General features: G+C 42.5%; 1 long non-coding RNA gene and 1 pseudogene across 1 annotated transcript; both read right to left on the reverse strand.

Moving 5' to 3' along the window:
* Positions 1-5,301: 5,301 nt before the first annotated feature.
* On the reverse strand, positions 5,302-6,345 carry LOC125964955 (uncharacterized). The gene is made up of 2 exons (XR_007478306.1): positions 5,855-6,345; positions 5,302-5,515 (listed from the first exon to the last, which is right to left on the reverse strand). It is a non-coding gene; the product is annotated as an uncharacterized LOC125964955 (long non-coding RNA).
* An 8,969-nt stretch (positions 6,346-15,314) lies between these two features.
* On the reverse strand, positions 15,315-19,052 carry LOC101283474 (translationally-controlled tumor protein-like; annotated as a pseudogene).
* Positions 19,053-20,520: the final 1,468 nt, after the last annotated feature.

Genomic DNA, 20,520 nt, shown 5'->3' on the forward strand with positions numbered 1-20,520 from the left:
AGGTCACAGCTGACTAGAACTGGGCACATTTATGCCTATTTTTACTCATCTATGCTATATCTGTGCTTAAGACCTGAGGCCACAAACAGATATAATAAAACCCTCTTGTTAAAACACCTGGTTTTTGTGCAGACTTGGTATTTCTGTAATACAAATCATGTTTTCCCTATCAGCAAGCCATCATCCCATCTACCCAGTCATCTATCCATCCATCCATCCATCCATCCATCCATCCATCCATCCACCTGTCCATCTAGATATCCAACAAATACCTATGGAATACCTGTTTTGGTCCAGTAACTATGCTAACCACAGTTTTTTTCTACTGCCTCACTGTAACCTCACACCCTCCTTGAAAGTTAAGTGATTCAATCCCCACAGAAATGAATAAAATAAATAAGGACCTGAGCTGACTGAATAAGGCAGTGGATGCCTCCCAGGTACTTGGTACAGAAGGAAAGGGCCTACTTTTTGTGAGCCCCAGATATTTGCTTGCCACTTTCACAAATCTTACCTCACTGAGTCCTCACAACTACTGTACAGAAATGATATTTTTCATGCTCATTTTACAGATGGGGGAATTGAGGCTTAGAGGGCTTCAGTGATTTGTAAGTGTACATGAGCCAGCAAGCAGCAGAATAATATTCAAACCCAGATCTGCCTCAGTAAATATGGGTCCCTTCCCTTCTTTCCTCTCCCTGTTTGACTGTACCCTCACTCAAGCCCCTCTAGGTACTGTCCTAGCTTTGATGTGTGCTGGGGTAGGGGTCTCTTGAGGGGAATAGCAGTTGGTGAAGGGTCTGCCTTGCTGTCTGAGGGCTCCTGTGCTCCCCATGCAGGCCGAAGCCCCAGCAGCAATGACTTTTTTCCAGGCTGAGGCTTCTGTGTTCAGTTAGAGAGGGCACTCCTGCAGTGGATGGTATATGTGAACGCAGTGTTACAAAGAGCTTCTGAAGCCAGAGTGCCATTGTTACTGAAGCTAGAAGGTCACCTGGATCCTGACATTTCTGCAAGAGGAGGGGAAGGGGTGAGTGAATAGTCAACAGCTGCTGAGCACAGACCGTGTGGCAGGCACTGCGAAAGGAACGTCGTGTCCTTTCCTGTGGTTGGAACTGACTCTTTCCTCTGCCTGAATTACTCTTCCCCCCACATATCCCTACGACTCACTCCCTCGCCTCCAAGACCTTTCTCAAATGTCCCCTTCTCAGCGAGGCCTGAGACCACCTCATTTAAAACAGAAGCTGAGCGAGTAAAGTGCTTCCCCAAGGCCACATAGCAATCAGCTGGGTCATGTCCAAGGGCCATGCACTTTCCATTCTATCACATTGACTTCCTCTGCAGACATCCTTCATGACATAGGATGTGAAGGCTCATATCTTCCTATTTTCCAGATAAGAAAAACAAGTATCAAGGAGGGAAATGACTTATCCAAGGCCACATAGCAATAACTTGGTAGAACTGAGATGCATAGATCCTTTTTTTTACCTCCATTTTGCAAGACGCTTCTCACATCCATTTTTCCATCTGAATGCATGTTATTTCCCTTCATCACCATTCTCCAGTCCCATCCTCCATGGTAGCTCTAGCACGTTCAATATCTTTGACTTTTATGTACCCTTGGAAAATGTAGTGTTATTTTTCATGCATATTCATTTAAAATTTACATAAAAGTTATGGTTTACGTAAATTGGGCTATGGACCTCATTCTGTTTCTCATTTTTTTTTCCACTCAGCATTGCTTTTACGATGTAACCATGTTAAAGTGTGTACAGATGTAAACATCTGTCTTGTCCTCCATCATGTGCATCTACATTTTACTTACCTATTCCCCTGGCAATGGACACTTCGATTGCCTTCAACTCCCTTTTCTACAAATGATGCTGTGAGGAGAGCCTTCCAGATGTTCCCCTATGGACCAGTGTAAGAATTTCCCCGAATGTACACCCAGTGGTGACACTTATACTTAACTGGGTAAAGAGCTGCCGAATCTCTTCTGGAACGGCTGCACCAGGCTATGCTCCCACCCATAATGACATGAGAGTTTCTATTTCCCCAAATCTTCACCCACACTTGATGTTGTCCAACTTTCAAACTGCTGGTAAGTGTAAAGTGAAAACTTGTTTTCAGTTTGAATTTCTGTCAGATTATTAATGGGTTTGTAATCATGTTCTTGTTAGTCATTTGAGTTTGAATGCAGATTAATTCTGACTCCAAAGTCTACAAAGTGTCACACTGTGATCAGTAAAGTAGCCACTGGGTCTGCATGGCCAGGGTTCAATTTCTGGCTCCACCTAGTCTGTGATTTAACCTCTTTGGGCCTCTGTTTCTTCATCTGTAAAATGGGAATAATTTTACTGTCAACAAAATAGGGTGGTTTCGAGGATTTAAAATTGCTTAGAACAGTGCCTGGCACAGAATAAGTACTTAGTAAACGCTACATCCTGTCCTGATAGATTGTGTTGTTCTCCATGCAGCCTCCTTTCCCACTCTCCCCATCTCCTCCCACCTCCCTGACACCTTTTCATGAAGTTCATATTGCATATTCGTATGAATTTTCCTTAGAATTGTGAAACTGTTAAAAAGAGCGTTAAAAACAAGACAACAGACCCAAAATGGAGTAACTTATGTTAAACCCCAAGTCACCAAACCAAGACTTAATACCTAACTTGATTGCAGTTTCAACCTCTCCCAGGAATGGAATCTTAAACCAGTCAATCTGAAATTACCTAAACAGCACTAGCGAGGTCATCTGCCTGATACACCCTTGCCTTCCCTGGCCCCTAAAGGAAGGTGACCTTGCCACAAACAATCTGCTTTCTGTAGTAAAACTTCCTTGTCCCTGCTCCCTTCTGCCTATAAAAATCTTTCTTTTTGTACAGCTCCTTTCTGTCTGTTAGATGGGGTGCTGCCTGATTCATGAATCATTGAATAAAGCCAACAAGATCTTTATAATCTACTCAGTTAAATTTCGTTTTTTAACAAGAGGAACAGAGTGTGATTAGCCTGGCTTTCTTTCTTTTTTTTTTGCGGTACGCGGGGGGCGTCTCACTGTCGTGGCCTCTCCCGTTGCAGAGCACAGGCTCCGGACGCGCAGGCTCAGCGGCCATGGCTCACGGGCCCAGCTGCTCTGCGGCATGTGGGATCCTCCCGGACCGGGGCACGAACCCGTGTCCTCTGCATCGGCAGGCGGACTCTCAACCACTGCGCCACCAGGGAAGCCCAGCCTGGCTTTCTTTTTATTTAACTTCCCAGGTCATTCTAAAATACATTCAGAGAGCTTCTCTGGTGGTGCAGTGGTTATGAATCCACCTGCCAATGCAGGGGACGTGGGTTCGAGCTCGGGTCCGGGAAGATCCCACATGCTGTGGAGCAACTAAGTCTGTGTGCCACAACTACTGAGCCTGCGTTCTAGAGCCTGTGAGCCACAACTACTGAAGCCCACGTGCCTAGAGCCTGTGCTCCACAACAAGAGAAGCCACCGCAGTAACAAGCCAGTGCACTGCAACGAAGAGTAACCCCTGCTCACCACAACTAGAGAAAGCCCGCTCACAGCAATGAAGACCCAATGCAGCCAAAAATAAATAAATAAATAAACAAAAATAAAATAAAATAAAATACATTCAGAGAGTGTTTTAAGAAGACCTGCCACATGCGTGAGTCAGGGGATTTTGGCCTTGGGAAGGAAATGATGAATCAGTTCCTTAAAAGAAAGGATGGGGTATTAAAGGACACTATCAACAGTGTTAAAAGGCAACCCATTGAATGGGAGAAATTGTTTGCAAATCATATATCTGATAAGAGATTTATATGCAGAATATAAAGAGCTCCTACAACTCAACAATAAAAAACAGACAAGTCATTTAAGAAATGGGTTAAAGGACTTGAATAGACATTTCTCCATAGAAGATATACAGATGGCTAACAAGCACATGAAAAAATGCTCATTATTGCTGATCGCTAGGGAAATGCAAATCAAAACCATGATGAGATGAAAACAGAAGATAACAAGAGTTGGCAATGCTGTGGAGAAATGGAATCCTGTGCATTGCTGGTTGGAATGTAAAACAATGCAGCTGCTGTGGAAAACAGCATGTAGTTCCTCAAAAATGTAAACACAGAATTACCATATGACTCTGTAATTCCACTTCTGGTTATATATCCAAAAGAACTGAAAGCAGGGACTTTAACACCACGGTTCATAGCAGCAATATTTAAAATAGCCAAAGATGGAAGCAACCCCAGTGTCCACTGAGGGATGAATGGGTAAACAAAATGTAGTGTATACATACCATGGAATATTATTCAGCCGTAAAAAGGAAGGAAATTCTTGGGCTTCCCCGTGGCACAGTGGTTGGGAGTCTGCCTGCCAATGCAGGTGACATGGGTATGAGCCTTGGTCCGGGAGGATCCCACATGCCACAGAGCAGCTGGGCCCATGTGCCACAGCTGCTGAGCCTGCGCTCTGGAGCCTGTGAACCACTACAGCTGAGCTCACGCGCCTAGAGCCCGTGCTCTGCGATGAGAGAGGCCACCACAATGAGAAGCCTGTGCACCACAATGAAGAGTGGCCCCCCTCGCCGCGACTGGAGAGAGCCCGCACGCAGTGATGAAGACCCAATGCAGCCAAAAATAAATAAATTAAAAAAATTAAAATTAAAAAAAAGAAAAAATTCCTTAAAAAATAAAAGGAAAGAAATTCTTACACATGCTACAGTGTGGATGAACCTTGAGGACATTACAATAAGTGAAATAAGCCAGTCAAAAAAAATATACTGTATGATTCCACTTGTACGAGGTGCCTAGAGCAGTAAGTTCATAGAAACAGAAAGTAGAATGGTGGTTACAAAGGGTGGGGGAGAGGGGAATGGGGAATTAGTGTTTAATGGCTTTGGAGTTTCAGTTTGGGAAGATGAAAAAGTTTTAGAGTTGGATGGTGGTGATCGGTGCACAATAATCTGTAAGTGTCACTAAACTGTACACTTAAAAATGGCTACAGTAGGGCTTCCCTAGTGGCACAGTGGTTAAGAATCTGCCTGCCAATGCAGGGGACACGGGTTCGAGCCCTGGTCCGGGAAGATCCCACATGCCATGGAGCAACTAAGCCCATGCACCACAACTACTGAGCCTGCGCTCTTCAGCCCATGTGCCACAGCTACTGAAGCCCACACACGTAAAGCCCATGGTCCGCAACAAGAGAAACCACCACAATGAGAAGCCCGTGCACCACAACGAAGAGTAGCCCCCTCTCGCTGCAACTAGAGAAAGCCCACGCACAGCAACAAAGACCAAACGCAACCAAAAATAAATAAATAAATACATTTATTAAAGGAAAAAAAAGAAAAGTTATTTTTTAAAAATGGCTGAGATTAGGAACCAAGATGGCAGAGTAGAAGGACGTGCTCTCACTCCCTCTTGTGAGAACACCAGAATCACAGCTAGCTGCTGGACAATCATCGACAGGAGGACACTGGAACTCACCAAAAAAGATACTCCACATCCAGAGACAAAGGAGAAGCTGCAATGAGATGGTACAAGGGGTGCAATCACAGTAAAAGCAAATCCCATAACTGCTGGGTGGGTGACTCACAAACTGGAGAACACTTATACCACAGAAGTCCACCCATTAGAGTGAAGGTTCTGAGCCCCACGTCAGGTTCCCAACCTGGGGGTCTGGCAACGGGAGGAAGAATCCCTAGAGAATCAGACTTTGAAGGCTAGTGGGATTTGATTGCAGAACTTCGACAGGACTGGGGGAAACAGAGACTCCACTCTTGGAGGGCACACACAAAGTAGTGTACGCATCAGGACCCAGGGGAAGGAGCAGTGACTCCAGGGGAGACTGAACCAGACCTACTTGCTAGTGTTGGAGGGTCTCCTGCAGAGGTGGGCAGTGGCTGTGGCTCACCGTGGGGACAAGGACACTGGCAGCAGAAGTTCTGGGAAGTACTCCTTGGCATTAGCCCTCGCAGAGTCCGCCATTAGGCCCAGCAAAGAGCCCAGGTAGGCTCCAGTGTTGGGTCGCCTCAGGCCAAACAACCAACAGGGAGGGAACCCAGCCCCACCCATCAGCAGACAACCAGATTAAAGTTTTACTGAACTCTGCCCACCAGTGCAACAGCCAGCTCTATCCAACACCAGTCCCTCCCATCAGGAAACTTGCACAAGCCTCTTAGATAGCCTCATCCACCAGAGGGAAGAAAGCAGAAGCAAGAAATACAATCCTGCAGCCTGTGGAACAAAAACCACATTCACAGAAAGATAAACAAGATCAAGAGGCAGAGGGCTATGTACAAGATGAAGGAACAAGATAAAACCTCAGAAAAACAACTAAATGAAGTGGAGATAGGCAACATTCCAGAAAAAAAATTCAGAATAATGATAGTGAAGATGATTCAGGACCTCGGAAAAAGAATGGAGGCAAAGATCAAGAAAATGCCAGAAATGTTTAACAAAGACCTAGAAGAATTAAAGAACAAACAAACAGAGATGAAAAATGCAATAACTGAAATGAAAACTACATTAGAAGGAATCAATAGTAGAATAACTGAGGCAGAAGAACGGATAAGTGACCTGGAAGACAGAATGGTGGAATTCACTGCTGTGGAACAGAATAAAGAAAAAAGAATGAAAAGAAATGAAGACAGCCTAAGAGACCTCTGGGACAACATTAAGCACAACAACATTTGCATTATAGGGGTCCCAGAAGGAGAAGAGAGAGAGAAAGGACCCGAGAAAATATCTGAAGAGATTTTAGTCGAAAACTTCCCTAACATGGGAAAGGAAATAGCCACCCAAGTCCAGGAAGCACAGAGAGTCCCAGGCAGGATAAACCCAAAGAGAAACATGCCGAGACACATAGTAATCAAACTGGCAAAAAGTAAAGACAGAAAAAATTATTGAAAGCAGCAAGGGAAAAACAACAAATAACACACAAGGGAACTCCCATAAGGTTAACAGCTGATTTCACAGCAGAAACTTTGCAAGCGAGAAGGGAGTGGCATGATATACTTAAAGTGATGAAAGGGAAGAACCTACAACCAAGATTACTCTACCTGGCAAGGATCTCATTCAGATTCGATGGAGAAATCAAAAGCTTTACAGACAAGCAAAAGCTAAGAGAATTCAGCACCACCAAACCAGCTCTACAACAAATGCTAAAGGAACTTCTCTAAGTGGGAAACACAAGAGAAGAAAAGGACCTACAGAAACAAACCCAAAACAATTAAGAAAATGGTTATAGGGACATACATATTGATAATTACCTTAAATATGAATGGATTAAAGGCTCCAACCAAAAGACACAGGCTTGCTGAATGGATACAAAAACAAGACCCATCTATATGCTGTCTACAAGAGACCCACTTCAGACCTAGGGACACATACAGACTGCAAGTGAAGGAATGGAAAAAGATATTCCATGCAAATGGAAATCAAAAGAAAGCTGGAGTAGCAATACTCATATCACATAAAATAGACTTTAAAATAAAGAATGTTACAAGAGACAAGGAAGGACACTACATAATGATCAAGGGATCAATCCAGGAAGAAGATAAAACAATTATAAATATATATGCACCCAACATAGGAGCACCACAATACATAAGGCAACTGCTAAAAGCTATAAAAGAGGAAATCGACAGTAACACAATGATAGTGGGGGATTTTAACACCTCACTTACACCAACGGACAGATCATCCAAAATGGAAATAAATAAGGAAACAGAAGCTTTAAAAGACACAATCGACCAGATAGATTTAATTGATATTTATAGGACATTCCATCCAAAAACAGCAGATTACACTTTCTTCTCAAGTTTGCATGGAACATTCTCCAGGAGAGATCACATCTTGGGTCACAAATCAAGCCACAGTAAATTTAAGAAAATTGAAATCATATCAAGCATCTTTTTGGACCACAACACTATGGGATTAGAAATGAATTACAGGGAAAAAAAGTAAAAAACACAAACACAAGGAGGCTAAATAATATGTTACTAATAACCAAGAGATCACTGAAGAAACCAAAGAGGAAATCAAAAGATACCTAGAGACAAATGACAATGAAAACACAACGATCCAAAACCTATAGGATGCAGCAAAAGCAGTTCTAAGAGGGAAGTTTATAGCTATACAAGCCTACCTCAAGAAATAAGAAAAATTTCAAATAAACAATCTAACCTTACACCTAAAGGAATTAGAGTAAAAAGAACAAACAAAGCCCAAAGTTAGCAGAAGGAAAGAAATCATAAAGATCAGAGCAGAAATAAATGAAATAGAAACAAAGAAAACAATAGCAAAAATCAATAAAACTAAAAGTTGGTTCTTTGAGAAGATACACAAAATTGATAAACCATTAGCCAGACTCATCAAGAAAAAGAGGGAGAGGACTCAAATCAATAAAATTAGAAATGAAAAAGGAGAAATTACGACACCGCAGAAATACAAAGCATCCTAAGAGACTACTACAAGCAACCCTATGCCAATAAAATGGGCAACCTGGAAGAAATGGACAAATTCTTAGAAAGGTATAACGTTCCAAGACTGAACCAGGAAGAAATAGAAAATATGAACAGACCAATCACAAGTAATTTAATTGAAACTTTGATTAAAAATCTTCCAACAAAAAAAAGTCCAGGACCAGATAGCTTCACAGGTGAATTTTTTTTTTTTTTTTTTTGTGGTACGCGGGCCTCCCACTGCTGTGGCCCCTCCCATTGTGGAGCACAGGCTCTGGACCCGCAGGTTCAGCGGCCATGGCTCACGGGCCCAGCTGCTCCGCGGCATGTGGGATCTTACCGGACCGGGGCACGAACCCGTGTCCCCTGCATCAGCAGGTGGACTCTCAACCACTGTGCCACCAGGGAAGCCCTCACAGGTGAATTTTATCAAACATTTAGAGAAGAGATAACACTCATCCTTCTCAAACTCTTCCAAAAAATTGCAGAGGAAGGAACACTCTCGAACTCATTCTATGAGGCCATTATCACCCTGATACAAAAACCATGCAAAGATACTACAAAAAAAGAAAATTACAGACCAATATCACTGATGGATATAGATACAAAAATCCTCAACAAAATACTAGCAAACAGAATCCAACAACACATTAAAAGGATCATACACCATGATCAGGTGGGATTTATCCCAGTGATGCAAGGATTCTTCAATATACGCAAATCGATCAAGGTGATAAACCTTATTAACAGACTGAAGAATAAAAACCATATGATCGTCTCAAGAGATGCAGAAAAAGCTTTTGACAAAATTCAACACCCATTTATGATAAAAACTCTCCAGAAAGAGGGCATAGGGGGAACCTACTTCAACATAATAAAGGCCATATACGACAAACCCACAGCCAACATCATTCTCAATTGTGAAAAACTGAAAGCATTTCCTCTAAGATCAGGGACAAGACAAGGACGTCCACTCTTGCCACTATTATTCAACATAGTTTTGGAAGTCCTAGCCATGGCAATCAGAGAAGAAAAAGAAATAAAAGGAATACAAATTGGAAAAGAAGAAGTAAAACTGTCACTGTTTGCAGTTGACACTATACATAGAGAATCCTAAAGATGCCACCAGAAAACTACTAGAGCTAATCAATGAATTTGGTAAAGTTGCAGGATACAAAATTAATGCACAGAAATCTCCTGCATTCCTATACACTAATGATGAAAAATCTGAAAGAGAAATTAAGGAACCACTCCCATTTACCATTGCAACAATAAGAATAAAATACCTAGGAATAAACCTACCTAGGGAGACAAAAGACCTGTATGCAGAAAACTACAAGACACTGCTGAAAGAAATTAAAAATGATACCAACAGATGGAGAGGTATACCATGTTCTTGGATTGGAAGAATCAATATTGTGAAAATGACTATACTACCCAAAGCAATCTACAGATTCATTGCAATCCCTATCAAAATACCAATGGCATTTTTAACGGAACTAGAACCAAAAATCTTAAAATTTGTATGGAAACACAAAAGACCCCAAATAGTCAAAGCAGTCTTGAGGGAAAAAAACGGAGCTGGAGGAATCAGACTCCCTGACTTCAGACTATAGTACAAAGCTACAGTAATCAAGACAATATGGTACTGGCACAAAAACAGAAACATAGATCAATGGAACAAGATAGAAAGCCCAGAGATAAACCCACACACCTATGGTCAACTAATCTATGACAAAGGAGGCAAGGATATACAATGGAGAAAAGACAGTCTCTTCAATAAGTGGTGCTGGGAAAACTGGACAGCTACATGTAAAAGAATGAAATTAGAACACTCCCTAACACCAAACACAAAAATAAACTCAAAATGGATTAGAGATCTAAATGTAAGACCGGACCCTATAAAACTCTTAGAGGAAAACACAGGAAGAACACTCTTTGACATAAATCACAGCAAGATCTTTCTTGATCCACCTCCTAGAGTAATGGAAATAAAAACAAAAATAAACAAATGAGACCTAATGAAACTTCTAAGCTTTTGCACAGCAAAGGAAACCATAAACAAGACAAAAAGACAACCCTCAGAATGGGAGAAAGTAATTGCAAACAAATCAATGGACAAAGGATTAATCTCCAAAATATATCAACAGCTCATGCAGCTCAATATTAAAAAAACAAACAACGCAGTCCAAAAATGGGCAGAAGACCTAAATGAACATTTCTCCAAAGAAGACATACAGATGGCCAAGAAGCACATGAAAAGCTGCTCAACATCACTAATTATTAGAGAAATGCAAATCAAAACTACAATGAGGTATCACCTCACACCAGTTAGAATGGGCATCATCAGAAGAGCTATAAACAACAAGTGCTGGAGAGGGTGTGGAGAAAGTGAACCCTCTTGAACTGTTGGTGGGAATGTAAATTGATACAGCCACTATGGAGAACAGTATGGAGGTTCCTTAAAAAACTAAAAATAGAATTACCATATGATCCAGCAATCCCACTACTGGGCATATACCCAGAGAAAACCATAATTCAAAAAGATACATACACCCCAATGTTCATTGCAGCACTATTTACAATAGCCAGGTCATGGAAGCAACCCAGATGCCCATTGACAGACGAATGGATAAAGAAGATGTGGTGCAGTATATACAATGGAATATTACTCAGCCATAAAAAGGAACAAAATTGGGTCATTTGTAGAAACGTGTATGGATCTAGAGACTGTCATTCAGAGTGAAGTAAGTCAGAAAGAGAAAAATAAATATCGTATATTAACGCATGTATGTGGAACCTAGAAAAATGAACCTGTTTGCAGGGCAGAAATTGAGACACAGATGTAGACAACAAACATATGGACACCAAGGATGTAAAGCGGCAGTGGGGTGGGGGGGTTGGTGTGATGAATTGGGTGATTGGGATTGACATGTATACACTGATGTGTATAAAATGGATGACTAATAAGGACCTGCTGTATAAAAAAATAAATAAAATAAAATTTAAAAAAAAGAATTGGATAAAGTGTCAAAGGGAGAATTGTTTTAGAATTCAATGTCAGGACTTCAATTTCCTTTGAATAGACCCCTTATTGAGTTAAAAGAAATCAGAATAATGCCAGAGGATTATTGCAAGAGCAGGTCATTTTCCTCTGGGAGTGAGAAGAAGAGCTATCTAAAATAATTTAAAAGTCCAAAACGTCCGAGCAGCAAAACAGCAGGAAATAAAGTGAGGGATTGAGTAAACTAATATTAATAATTTTAAAAGTATTAAAAATTATAATAGATTCTAGGTATGAAGATCAAGATTAAATTTCCATAAAAAGCAATAAAATTCCTTTGCAAAACTTAATAAATCAAATTACAAAATGACCCAAAAAAATGGCTACAATAGTCAATTTTATGTTAACACACACACACAAAAGTTGGAAAAAAGTGGGGGGAGGATGGGGTAGGAAGAAGTGAGGTGAGGGGAGAGAAATTCAGACTTCCAAAGGAGCTGTACTTACAGTGGGTCCAGCATGTTCAAGGTGGGGTTGCCTGCCATGGAGTCAACAAACTCTGCCTGAGTTACTGTGTGTGAAAGAGCTTAGTCAGTAAAATTCTATACATATGTAATATTTTTGGTACATGTGGCTGTCTGAGGCAGCATGGCCTCGTGAAAAGAAAATGGGTGTGGGCATATATATATGTATATACACAATGGAATAGTACTCAGCCACAAAAAAGAATGAAATAATGCCATCTGCAGCCACATGGATAGACCTAGAGATTGTCAGACTGAGTGAAGTAAGTCAGAGAAAGATAAATATCATATGATACCGTTTATATGTGGAATCTAAAAAAATGCCACAAATGAACCTATTTACAAAACAGAAGTAGGGTCACAGATGTAGAAAACAAACTTATGGTTACCAAGTGGGGGAAGGGGGGTGGGAGGGATAAATTGGGAGATTGGGTTTGATATATACACACTACTATATATAAAATAGATAACTAATGAGAACCTACTGTATAGCACAGGGAACTCTACTCAGTACTCTGTAATGACCTATATGGGACTAGAATCTAAAAAAGAGTGGATATATGTATATGGATAACTGATTCACTTTGCTGCACAGCAGAAACTAACACCACAGTGTAAATCAACTATACTCCAATAAAAATTAGTTTCAAAAAAAGAGAATGGGTTTCCTTCTTTCATTCCCCAATGTTTAATGATTGCCCATCATAGGTAGCACTCTGCCATGTGCTGTGGGGACAGAAAAAGATAAAGTCTCTGCCTTCACACTCCAGCGAGTGGCAGATGTGTTAAAAATGCAATAGTATGTTATGTCTGCTATTCAGTGGTGTTAGAGCTGGGTCATCCTGGCTTGTGAGGGTCTACTGTGAGCATCTCTTCCCAACTCTGTGTTCAGAGATGTCATGTTGGTAGCTTGACTGAGTATTTACACCACAGAAATTAGCAAATGCTACAAATCTTTTGAATCTCAGCTCCGTCACTGGCTGTGCAATCCTGGGTGAATCACTTCACCTCCCCAGCCTCGGTTTCCTTATTTGTAAAATGGATATAGTAAATGTTGGTTCTTTTCTCTCTCCTAGGGAGAGGATGATTTGACACTTGGAATGCAAATCGGTTGTTCTTGGATGACAGGAAGCCCATTTCTCCTCAGATTAACTGCTGATACCCCTACCGTATCTCCTCAACTGGCACTGATGTTGCCCCAGGCTGGGCATTGTCCAGGGAGGGCAGTAACTTATAGTGCCCTGGCTTATTATGTACCCTGTGGGCACTAGGGAGAGGGAGGGGGAGACTAGAAACGGAGGAGATGGTCATTGCTCTCTGCAGTTCATTGTTTCATTGTTTATAGCAATACTTGATCTCATGGCCTGCAACATTATGGATGTTTCACAACGAATGAATTCTAATTACAGCAGCAGCCAAAAATTGTTCAGGAAGGCAAGATGGGGAATGCGGAAGAACCCTGGCCTTGGAGTTAGATCTAGATTTGTCTCCCACTTCTGTCATCACTAGTTGTTTGGCCTTAGGTAACTGAATGCCTATCTCTGAGCCTCATTTTCTCCAATTGTAAAAATGGGGGTGATGACAACTACTGCAGCGATGTGTTAGAAGGTGAGGGGGAGGCAATGGAGACAAAACCATTTTGTAACCTGTCAAGGACCATTACATGGGCCATCGAATGTGAGCAGTTAATTGCGGCAATATTGCCGGTTACCTAATATCTATTCTCTCCCTACTCCAAAACAGAACCCCTATTTTTAAAAACTAAATTTATTTATTTTTGGCTGCATTGGGTCTTCGGTGCCGTGCATGCTTTCTCTAGTTGTGGCGAGCAGGGGCTACTCTTCGTTGTGGTGTGGTGGCTCTAGGCGCGCGGGCTTCAGTAGTTGTGACACGTGGGCTCAGTGGTGTGGCGCGCGGGCTTTGGAGCGCAGGCTCAGTAGTGGTGGAGCACGGGCTTAGTTGCTCTGCTGCATGTGGGATCTTCTCGGACCAGGGCTCGAACGCGTGTCCCCTGCATTGGCAGACAGATTCTTAACCACTGTACCACCAGGGAAGTCCCAGAACCCCTATGTTATTGGCAGTAACAATGCATCCAGTTTAAAGACTATACTTCCTTACAGCCTTGGGGAGCCAGCCTTGTGACTAAGTTCCAGCTAATGAGATGTAAGTAAAAGGTTTTTATGGAGTGTACTTGCTTTACAATGTTGTGTTAGTTTCTGCTGTATAGCAAAGTGAGTCAGTTATACATATACATATATCCACTGTTTTTTAGATTTCCTTCCCATTTAGGTCACTACAGAGTATTGAGTAGAGTTCCCTGTGCAGTATACACAGTATTCTATACAGTAGGTTCTCATTAGTTATCTATGTTATATATAGTACTGTGTATATGTCAGTCTCAGTCTCCCAGTTCATCCCACCCCTCCTTCCCCCCTTGGTAACCATAAGTTTGTTTTCTACATCTGTGACTCTATTTCTGCTTTGCAAATAAGTTCATCTGTACCATTTTTCTAGATTCCACATATAAGTAATATACGATACTTGTCTTTCTCTTTCTGACTTACTTTAGAGATGTAAGTGAAAGAGCTGATAGGACTTCTGGAAATGTTACTTCAAGGGAGTTGACTCAGCTAAGTGAGCCTCTTCTGCCTGTGCCTCCTTTCTCTTCTCACCTGGAATTTGGTACTCCAACGGCTGTCTTTGGCCTTGAAGTGACCTTGAAAATGGAAGTTCTTTGCCGTGATGGTAGAAGAGAATGATACAAGGAGCCTGGGCCCGTGATACTGGTGGCGTACCATCCCCGCCCTCTATTGCCTACTTCTGGGCCACTTCTATTTGAGAGAGAAATAAAATTCTCTCTTGTTTAAGTCTCTGCTGTTTTGGATTTCCTGTTACGTGCAGCTAAATCTAACCTATATGAATATTTCTGCATGGAGCTGTAGGAGACTAGAGGGGAGAGGAACCACCTCTGGGAGCACTTGCCCTGGGCTCAAATGGTTTACACGTTTATGAGGTTTCAGTGTTTCCACTTCTCAGCAGCATTTGACTCTGTTAACCATTCCTTTCTTCTTAAAACTCTTATCACCTGGCTTCTGTGACCTCACATCTCCTGGTGTTTGTGGGGTCTCTTTTATTGTTTGTTTTTTGTTTAGTTTAAATGCATTTCGTTTTTTAGACAACCTACATGACATGTTTTGTGGTTTTCTTCCTCAAAAACAATGCCTCTACTCCAAATAAAACAATGTCAAAATAAATGAAGAGTTCAAGGTGACATCAGTCCCATTTGTCTAAGTCCTGGTGTTGTGTGGATGAAAGGCAGCAGCCAGCCAGTTATGACGATAGGTGATAGATCTGAAGTAACAGCCAAATCTGTTCACATTTTTCCATCCCTAAGCCTTCCCTAAAGAAAATCATACATGGGGTCACACCATCCTCACGGTAGTCCAGCAGAGCAGCCATGCCATCTGGACTTATGTTTTCACCAGTAAAGAACTGATCGTTTTTGAAATTAGCAAGGATGTGTTTGATTTGTTCTGCAGCCCCTGTCGTAAAGGTTTTACTCTTTCTGATCTCTGTTCTTCAAGTTTCCCTTTGATTGACTTCATATAATTTTGATGTACTTTTCTTTAAAAAAATAAATTTATTTATTTATTTTTGGCTGCATTGGATCTTCGTTGCTGTGTGTGGGCTTTCTCTAGTTGAGGCGAGCGGGGGCTACTCTTCGTTGTGGTGCGCGGGCTTCTCATTGCGGTGGCTTCTCTTGTTGTGGAGCACAGGCTCTAGGTGCGTGGGCTTCAGTAGTTGTGGCTCATGGGCTCTAGAGTGCAGGCTCAGTAGTCGTGGCGCACGGGCTTAGTTGCTCAGTGGCATGTGGGATCTTCCCGGTCCAGTGCTCGAACCCCTGTCCCTAGCATCGGCAGGCGGATTCTTAACCACTGACCCACCAGGGAAGCCCCTGATGTACTTTTTGTAGGCTTCTCTTGTGAAGCTGGTTTCCTGCAAGTGACGGTTCATAACAATACCCACACCAGTGATTACTGTACTGTACCTTCGCCCTCCCGGCCTTCAGCGGAGGCATTTCCACCAATGAGCAAGTCATCAGTGTTACCCTCTGTCCTACTATCTTCCCCTCCACCTGCAGATACAGCCCCCCACCCCACCCCCGTGACCTCCCGGATCTTGTAGATATCAGAGATCATCTCATCATGGTTGATGAGGTCCCGGTAGATGATTATGATGGGAAGGAGAGGGCGGCGCTAGCTTAGTAGGAGCCCAGAGCTCAGGGCAGCAGTGCACGGCAGGGAGTGGAGAGCGGCTGGAAAAGTGTGGCGTCTCTTTGGGTTATCAAGTGACAAACCTTGGCTTCTACTGGTTTCAACAACACCATCAAAAGAACATATTGTCTCAGTAACTCCAGAATAGTCCAGGAGTAGATGTTTGGACCCAGTTGAATAGAGGGGTTCAAACCATAGTATGAGTACTGGAATGACATTCAAAATATTTAACAACTGGCCGTGCTTTGTCATTGACCCTCAGAACAGTAAGAGGGAGTGTCCTGGAAGTCCCCTGCTGGTTCTGACATTAATTCTTCAGTTACCGGATCATGGGGAAGTTCAGGGATTGCAGAAGGGTGGCTAGGAGGAAGTGGCAAAGTCACTCCTATTCCCAGGGGGGTCTGGGCAGCATTTACTTACCAACAGAAATATTTTTTTTTTTTTAACATCTTTATTGGAGTATAATTGCCTCACAATGGTATGTTAGTTTCAGCTTCACAACAAAATGAATCAGTTATATATACACATATATTCCCATATCTCTTCCCGCTTGCGTCTCCCTCCCTCCCACCCTCCCTATCCCACCCCTCCAGGCGGTCACAAAGCACCGAGCTGATCTCCCTGCGCTATGCGGCTGCTTCCCACTAGCTAACTGCCCTACGTTTGGTAGTGTATACATGTCCAACAGAAATATTTCAACAATAATCAGCCATTCCAGTGCGTACCAGGTGAACAGCAGCCCTGTGTTAGGATCCGGTTACTCTTTTTCTTCCCTCTCTCAGCCGTACTATTCCATATGGACTCGGTTCTCAGACAGTCTCTCTCCCCTGGTTGTGAGATGGCTGCCAGTGGCTCCCAGGGCTGCGTGCTTCCTCCTTCACATTCAGCAAAGAGGGGTGAGGCCCTTTCCCCCAGCAGCCCTAGCGTAAATCCCGAGATTTGCTCTGATGGGGCTGGCTGAGATCATATGCCTGATTGATCAATGTGGCTGGCGGGGGAGGGGGTGGGATGGGAGACTGGCTTAGGCTATGTCACCTACCCCACCATTGGAGCCCCAGCTTAGAGTTAGCTTCTTTGGAGTATATAGGCTTAGAATTGAGCTGCTTTCCCCAAAGCAAAATTGGGGTACTGTTGTCAAAAGAAGAGGGGTCATGTATTGATTTCCTGCTGTATGTAACAAGTTACCACAAACGCAGTGGCTTCACACAACACAATTTATTCTTTTATAGTTCTGGAGGTCAGAAGTCTGAAATGGGTCTCATGGGGCTAAAACCAAGGTGTTGGCAGGTTGTGTTCCTAGGGGAGAATCCCTCCCCTTCCTTTTTCTAGCTCCTTGGCTTATGGCCACATCACTCCAGCTCCTGGTTCTGTTGTTAAGTTTCTTTCTCTGACTCTGACCCTCTTTCCTCCCTTATATAAGGACCCTTGTGATTTCATTGGGTCCACCTGGATAATCCAGGGTAATCTCCCTATTCAAAAATCCTTAATTTAAGCATATCTGTGCAGCTCCTTTCACCATGTAGGGTAACATATTCACAGAGTCCAGGAATTCGAACATGGACATCTTTGGGCCAGGGAAATGGGGTAAGGGGGAGACCTTATTCTGCCTACCATGGAGTGCATGCTGGAAGGCAAAGGCAGTAAGTATTTATTCTCTCTGCTTTGTCCACCATCTGTCTGGCTACTCTTTTGTATCTTTTGCAGATTCAGCCTTCTTTACCTGACTTTATTTATGTATTTTTCTTGGCTTTTCTTTTCTTCTTTCTTTCTTTTTTTTTTGGCTACGCAAGCAGCATGTAGGTTCCTAGTTCCCTGACCAGGGATTGAACCTGCACCCCTGCAGTGGAAGCATGAAGTTTTAACCACTGGACCTCCAGGAAAGTCCCATGGCTTTTCTTTCTTTCTTCTCTCTTTCTTTCTTTCTTTCTTTCTTTCTTTCTTTCTTTCTTTCTTTCTTTCTTTCTTTCTTTCTTTCTTTCTTTCTTTCATTTTATTGAAGTATAGTTGGTTTGCAATGTTGTGTTAATTTCTGCTGTACAGAAAAGTGATTCAGTTACACAAATACATATTCTTTTTCATATTCTTTTCCATTATGGTTTATTATAGGATATCAAATATAGTTCCCTGTGCTATACAGTAGGACCTCATTGTTTATCCGTCCTATATACACTAGCTTGCATTTGCTAATCCCAAACTCCCAATCCTTCCCTCCCCCACCCCTCTCTGCTTTACTTGACTTTAAATATTGTTTCTCAAGTTTCAGCTCTAGACTTCTTCTATCCTCACTCTATATTCTCTCCCCAGGCAAGCCCACTGAGTCCAAGGCATAATTACTAATTATGGTTACCTATCCACATCTCTAGCCCAAACACCTCTGAGTCCAGACCAATTTATCTAAATGCTCACCTGACATCTCCACTTGGCTATCTTGATGGCCCTCCAAATTCAAGATGTCTCAAAGCTTCTCTCCAAACCAGGCCCCAAGTCAGTAAATGGCCCCACCATCCCTCCAGTTATGGCAGCCAGAAACCTGGACAATCATCCTTAATGTCCATCCTCTCCCTCCTCTCAATCCAATCTTTGACTGAGTCTTTTCTTTTCTATTTATTTGATGGAATTTTATTTGTAGCAACAACCATCATTAAAACCAAGCAACAAACAAAAACAAAAATACCCTCCACTGAATGGGAATGGTACCTATTATTTGTCAAAACCCTTTCAGTGGAGTTTGACTGAGTTTTTTCCATTTTACCTTCTTGATCTTAAATTCATCAATTTCTCTCAGTCTTCTCATCTTCCACTCCAAGCCGCCCCCTCTGTCTAAACTGTTAACTCTTCTTGCCTGGACTTCTGCATTGGCCACCTAAACCAGTCTCTTGGGTCCATTATGACCTATCTCCAGTTTGTTCTCCATACCATTGCCAGGGTTATTTTTCCAAAATGCAAATCTGATCATTTAACTCACCCACTCAGAACACTTCACTGGCTTTCCATTGCTCTTAGGAGAGAGATCAAAACCCTTCCCATGGTAGCTAAGGCTTTGTGGGGTCTGCTCCCTGTCCATTTCTCTAGTTCTGCCTCCCTTCAAGAATCTATTGGTCTTTTACTTCTTTTTGTTCCTCAAACTTGCCATGTTATTTCTCATCATTTAACCAGGGCATACTCTGTGCAGTCTGCCAGACCTCTAACTCATCTTTTATATTTCCCACGGACCCTATTCAACCTCCTGGACTAGATCGAATTCTCCCATTATAAACTGTCAGTGAATTCCATTATAGACTCTGAATTTCACCTAGGTAGTGCTAACACAATTCCAATTTTCCGTTTACTTGTCTATTCATTTGATTAATACTTGTTGTCCCCAACACAACCACTATTAGTCTGTAAGCTCCAGGGGAGCAAGGGCTTTGTCTGTGTCTGTTCACCATTAAATCCCTGCACCTTGTTCTGTAGGCACTTTACGTCTCTTAAAACCACAGACGCACATGCTCATTTTTGAATCAGAATACTGAGGTTTGTTCCGAGGTCATACAACCAGCAGGGAGATAAATTCCAAATCTGACTCCAAAACCTGCCCTTTCTTGCTTTCACTCTGCTGTCCTCTGAGATGGGGGAAGTGTTGGGATTGTGCCATTTCTGGGTGTGCAGTTCTAGAAACCTCAACTGCTTCCTTTGGAAGCCTTTGGAAATGGATCTGAAAAGGCTGACAGTTTGCCTGAACTTATAGGGGTGGGGGGGAAGTTTTCTTTTTCCTTTTCTTCCTTTTACATCTGTCTTTCCTTCTTACCTCCCTCTCTCTGTTTTCCTCCTTCCTTTCCTTTCTTCCTTCCTCTTTTCCAAAAAATGCACAAAGTTCCTGCTCATTGCCAGACTCTGTTCTGGGAGATGGTGACATAAAGATGAATCAAAGAGCTCTGTCCTCAAAGAGCTCAAAATCTAGTCTGTTAGAAGTCTAGGTCAAGTAAACAAATTCCAAGCCAGTATCATTTCCTCCTCTGTAAAATGGGCATCATCCTTACTACACCAGAGTTTTTGGATGCAAGTAACTGAAACTGACTTAGGAAGGGCATTGGATGGGTCCCAGAGCTGAAAGAAAAGCAGGAGAACCAGACCCAGGAAACAGGAGGGTGGGCAGCTCATGGAGCCAAGTCCATGCTCTAGGAACTAGCTTGTGAGGACAATGCCACCGGCACTGTCCCCACTGTGACTGTTCCAGCTGTTCCCTTGTCTTTGAGACTGTCCCCCAAGGTTCAAAGACCCAG

This window comes from Orcinus orca, chromosome 1 (assembly GCF_937001465.1).
Source record: "Orcinus orca chromosome 1, mOrcOrc1.1, whole genome shotgun sequence".
Classification (NCBI taxonomy): domain Eukaryota; kingdom Metazoa; phylum Chordata; class Mammalia; order Artiodactyla; family Delphinidae; genus Orcinus; species Orcinus orca.